The sequence below is a fragment of the Cebus imitator genome, unplaced genomic scaffold (assembly GCF_001604975.1).
Source record: "Cebus imitator isolate Cc_AM_T3 unplaced genomic scaffold, Cebus_imitator-1.0 Scaffold127, whole genome shotgun sequence".
Taxonomy (NCBI): Eukaryota; Metazoa; Chordata; class Mammalia; order Primates; family Cebidae; genus Cebus; species Cebus imitator.
In genome coordinates, this window is record NW_016107442.1 from 4,074,482 (window position 1) to 4,080,140 (window position 5,659).

Sequence of the window (5,659 nt, forward strand, 5' to 3'; positions counted from 1 at the left end):
CTGCGCGGAATTCGGCACAAAAGGTCACGCGGCTGGCGTGCCATGCGTGGTCACGTGACAGGACTGGGCTGCGGGAGGATTTTGCTGCGCCGCCGGAAGCAGGGCTTTTGATTCTTCGGTCTTCTTGTCTATTGCAAAACAGAGTTTCCGTGTCTCTTCCTTTTTTCTTAGCTTAAGAACAGAAAAGAAGAAAAAGAAAAAATAATAAAATTAAAAAAGAATAGAAAACTTTGGCCAGATTAGACCTGGTTGTGTGGCCAGGGGAATTAATAACTACAGTAGAGCAAGCCTTACCACGAGAGTCAGGATACTATATATGCTGGTATATACACTACTCTGCTAGTCCCGACTCTGCCCCGAATGCCTGCGGAGACTTTGGCTAAGTCACTTTTACTTTCCGCGGGCTGTTTACCCGTTGATAAAAGGAGAGGGTCACCCACTCACGCCACAAATATTTGCTGAGTCATTGGTTATAGCGGGAACAAGACAGCAAAGTTCTTCCTAAATTCTGGTTGGAGTTGGATAACGGAAACAACTTTGTTGAGATTCCCAATGTGCCCGGCACTGTTCTCTTAAGATATTTATGGTTACACCAAAGAGACGGTCACTGTGCTAATCTTTTCCTTTCTTTCTCTTCTTATTTCTCAGGGTCTCGCTCTGTCTCGCCCAGGCTGAAGTGCAGTGGCATGACCAGGACTCGAACTCCCGGGCTCAAGCAATCCCCCCACCTGAGCCACCCATGTAGCTACCACCACAGGTGCGTGCTATCACGCCAGGCTATTATTTATTTAGTTACTTACTTAGTTTTTAGTTTTAGAACAGTCGGGGGTTTCACCGTTTTGTCCAGCTTGGTCTCCAACTCCTGAACTCAAGTGATTCTCCCGCCACGGCTTCCAAAAGTATTCGGAATACAGACATAAGACAATGCACCAGGCTGTTAACCCTTTAATAATCTGCTTTTAAACAATTGCTTATTTAGGTCAGGCGCGGTGGCTCACGGCTGTAATCCCAGCACTTTGGGAGGCCAAGGCGGGCGGATCACCTGAGGTCAGAAGTTCGAGACCAGCCTGACCAACATGGAGAAACCCCGTCTCTACTAAAACATACGAAATTAGCCGGGCATGGTGGCACATGCCTGTAATCCCAGCTACTCGGGAGGCTGAGGCTGGATAATTGCTCCAGCAGCCTGGGCAACAAGAGCGAAACTTGTCTAAAAAAAAAAAAAAATGCTTATTTATCTCTTCTTTTATTTTGGAGACGGAGTCCCGCTCTGTCGTCAGGCTGGAGTGCAGTGATGCGATCTAGGCTCACTGCAAACCTCCGCGTCCCTGGTTCAAGTGATTCCCCTGCCTCAGCTTTCCGAGTAGCTGGCACTACAGGCGAAGGTCGCCGCTCTCAGCTAATTTTTTGTATTTTAGTAGAGATGGGGTTTTGCCACGTTTCTCAGGGTGGTCTAGGACTCCTGAGCTCAGGCATCCCGCTTGCCTTGGCTTCCCAAAGTGCTGGAATTACAGGTGTCAGCCACCGCACCCGGCTCACTTATTTATCTCTTTAGAAGCCAAGTAACATTTTTTCATCATATCTGATTTTGGTTATCACCCAGCACACTTAAACTGAGCCCTCTGTTTCTCAGGCACTATTTAATGATCTGGGGGTTATAACGATCACCCCAAATCTCTGGAAGGAGAGAGACAAATACATAAATATATAGCAATATTGTGGAGAGAGAAGAGCTGGGAAGAAAAATGAAACCCAGTAAGGGGATGGCTAGTGATGGAGGGGTGTTCTTTGAGATAGGTGATTGGAGAAGGCCCCTCCAAGGAGACCTGGACTGTAGTGACTGGCATGAAAATTTAGGAGTGCTTTCTGCACCGAGGGATCCCTGAAGAAGGATCCTGCCTGGCATATTTAAGGAACCACAGGAAGCTCAGTAGAGGAGTGAGCCAGGGCGCTTCCCTTTGCCAATCAGGCTCAAATCAAGTCATCTTCCCAGCCTCATTTTGACTTAGATCCCCACTCCTGGGTACTTGACCCTGTTTAATTTTCTTCACAGCTTTTATGTAATCTGAAATTAACTTGTTCATTTCTTCATAACTAAATCACCTACCCTCCTCCTCTTCCTCCTCTCTCTCTATCATACACATGCCAACTAGAATGTAAGTTCCATACATCAGAGCCTGCCCATCTTCTTCACCTGTATCCCCAAAATCTAGAATGGTGCCTGGCATAGATAGACATAATAACTATGTGGTGACTGAAGGAACCAGAAGAAAGTGCCAGGAGGAAACAAGTCTACTTCAGCAGATTTCAGACAGCTTTGGTCTCAAGACCCCTTTACATGCCTAAAAGGTATTGAGGATCCCAAAGTTTTTGTTTATGTGGGTTATGTCTGCTAATATTTATAAGTTAAAAATGAGAATTTTAAAAATTCATTTAAAAATAACTTCATTACACGTTAACAAAAATAGTATCTTTATTAAAACTAATGCTCTATTTTCCAAAATAAGGAATAAATTAGTAAAAAGAGTGGCATCATTTTACTTTTTGGCAAGTCTCGTGTGTGTGTGTGTGTGTGTGTGTGTGTGTGTGTGTATACAGATACAATTTTATTTTTATTTTTTGAGACAGAGTCATACTCTGTCACCCAGGCTGCAGTGCAGTGGCACAATTACAGCTCACTGCAACTCTCACCTCCTAGGCTCCCACCTCAGCCTCCCAAGTAGCTGGAACTACAGGGGCACGCCACCACACCTGGCTAATTTTTTGAAGAGATGGAGTCTTGCCATGTTGCCCAGGCTGGTCTTGAACTCCTGGGCACAAGCAATCCACCTACCTTGGCCTCCTGAAGTGCTGGGATTACAGGAGTGAGCCACCATCCCCAGCCGTTCAAGTCTCTAATATCCAGTTTACCTAACCTCAATGTAAATTTCCTGAGAGCATGGTCAGTGGTATTTCTCTTGCAGTCTCCCTAGAGTACTGCACCAAAAAAACACTGACATTTTTTGGATTTTGCTGAAAAATCACTTCATTTATAAGATGAGGGAACACTGCCTTAGAAAAATTACTAAGAACAAGATAATGTATGTGGAGGTTTAATACAGTGCCTCACATAGACTAAGTTGCTAAGGAGCTACCCGATGTGACTCCTTTTTTTAATTTTTAGAGATAAGGTCTCACTATGTTGCCCAGGCTAATCTTGAGCTCCTGAAGCAGCCTCAAGTAATCCTCCCACCTTGGCCCCCCAAAGTTCTGAGATTACAGGCATAAGCCACTGAGCCTGGCCTGATCTATGTTTTAAAATAATCTTTCTAGCCATACGGATAACAGGAGAACAAGTGGAAAAGGCAGGGAGATCAGTGAGACAGTAATCTAGGACTGCAGAGAGGATGGTGACTTCTACTAGGGGAGTTGAGAGAGCAGTGGTGAGACTTGGGTCAAATAAATGCCATGATTTGCTCAACAACCAACTGGTTGGGAATGGAATGTTAGTATGATTTGAATGTAACTTTTTTTGCTTTGTTTAGAGGAGAAGTCTTGCTCTGTTACCCAGGCTGGAGTTGGAATGCAGTGGTACATTCTTGGCTCACTACAACCTCTGCCTCCCAGGTTCAAATGATTCTCCTGCCTCAGCCCCCCAGTAGCTGGGAATACAGGCGCACGCCAGCATGCCTGGCTAATTTTTGTGTTTTTAGTAGAGACAGGGTTCATGAAGTTTCTGGCAGCTAAATGTACATTCAGTGACAACTATTAAATTTCATCTCAGCCAGTCACGGTGGCTCACGTCTGTAATCCCAGCGCACTTTGGGAGGCCGAGACGGGTGGATCACTTGAGACCAGGAGTTCGAGACCAGCCTGGGCAACATGGCAAAACCCGTCTCTACTAAAAATACATAAACCAGCTGGCCGTGGTGGCTCACGCCTGTAGTCCCAGCTATGTGGGAGGCTGAGGCATGAGAATCGCTTGAACCCAGGAGGTGGAGGTTGCAGTCAGTTGAGATCATGCTACTGCACTCCAGCCTGGGTGACAGAGTGAAACTGTCTAAAAAAAAAAAAAAAATTCTATCAAAGCCCTACTGAGGCTCTGTATCACTCAGAATAAATCTGTATTCAGTTTCCTTCAAAAGTCTGTAATTCCACCCCTCTAATTCCATCTTTCCTGATGAAGTGACTTCTGAACATGGATAACCAGGGAAACCTGTGTTTACTTACTACACTCACCAGGTTTTCTTTAATTCTAATAAATACCAAACATACATACCCATTTCCGTTCCCTCTGTAAACCAGTTTAGATACAATGCTTTCTTACATGTCAAATTTCTTAAATATTAAAATTAACAGTAACAAAGAGCTTTTCCTGACAAACATTTACAAAGTTAAAAAAAAAAAAGGGCCACAGATCCCATTGATGGATAATTTGATTCATCAGATATAAAAGTAAAAAAGGAGAGCTTTGTTCTAAGTCTGCACTGATGCAATTATGTTGATTGGTTATAGTCTCAGGAGGTGAGCAAACAGTTTGACCCATTGACAGTCTCTTTTTTTTAAGAGATGGGGGTCTTACTTTATTGCCCCAGCTAGAGCACTGCAGCCTCAAACTCCCGGGCTCAAGCAATATTCCTGCCCCAGCCTTTTGAGCAGCTGGGACTACAGGTACACCACCACACCCAGCTTATTTTTTAAAATTTTTCATGGAGACAGTGTCTCACTATGTTGTCCAGGCTAGTCTCAAACTCCTGGGCTCCAAGTGATCCTCCTGTCATGACCTCCCAGAGTGCTGAGATTATAGGCATGAGCCACTGCATCCCCACCCCATACCTTTTTGAGACAGGTTCTTGCTCTGTTGCCCAGGCTGGAATGCAGTGGCATGATCAGGGCTCACTGCAGCCTTGACCTCCATGCTCAAGCGCTCTTCCCACCTCAGCCTCCTGAGTAGCTGGACTCAGCTGGCAATCCCTTTTATGGTCTTGTTTCAACACACTGTTGCTGGCTTGTTTCTTTAATAAATTTAATCAAAGACAAGGCTCTAATGGTGTTGCCCAAACTGGTCTCAAACTCCTGGTCTCAAGCAATCCTACGGCCTTGGCCTCTCAAAATGCTAGGATTACAGCATGAGCCACTATGCCTGGCCTATGGTCATGTTTCTTAAGTATTTCAAATAAATTCTATACCCGTTCAAGTCACTTAACTGAAAAAGAGCATTGCGGTATACCAATGCAGCAATCAGACCATCTGGCTTGAACTCCGAGCTACCAGTTACTTGTTTTGTGACATCAGTGGCATGTTATTAAACCTCTTGTGCCTCATGTTCCTCATCTATCACATGAAGGTAATAAAAGTACCTGTTTCATTGGGTAGGACTCAATAATTTAATACCTGAAAACGCTGAGGACAGTGCCTGGCAGCTGGCAAGTCAATGGTTAGTTAATGTTATTCTGACTGATTCATTTTGGAAATCATGTGTCAAGCAAGTCACTATTACACAAACTGATGAGCTCGATCATTGAGTATCCTTAAGGGATGATGAACATTGAGAAAATGCATAAAGCACTGTGCCCCAATTTAATCAGGCAGTTCATATAACATGGCTACAGAGACAAATGATATTATAGTAATAAGTTACTGGTTTGTAGCAGTATGTAAATAAAAGAGCCATATCAGA